The following is a 308-nucleotide window of genomic DNA, read 5'->3' on the forward strand; positions in this document are numbered from 1 at the left end:
GTGTAGAGACTCTTCTTGGAGTTAAACGCCAGCTTTTATGCCAGTTTGGGCGTTTAATTCCCATCCTTGTGCCAGTTCCGGCGTTTAATGCTGGGAATTCTGAAGGTGACTTTGAACGCCGGTTTGGGCCATCAAATCTTGGGCAAAGTATGGACTATCATATATTTCTGGAAAGCCCAGGATGTCTACTTTCCAACGCCGTTGAGAGCGCGCCAATTGGGCTTCTGTAGCTCCAGAAAATCCACTTCGAGTGCAGGGAGGTTAGAATCTAACAGCATCTGCAGTCCTTTTTAGTCTCTGAATAAGAT

Source organism: Arachis duranensis, chromosome 4 (assembly GCF_000817695.3).
Source record: "Arachis duranensis cultivar V14167 chromosome 4, aradu.V14167.gnm2.J7QH, whole genome shotgun sequence".
NCBI lineage: Eukaryota > Viridiplantae > Streptophyta > Magnoliopsida > Fabales > Fabaceae > Arachis > Arachis duranensis.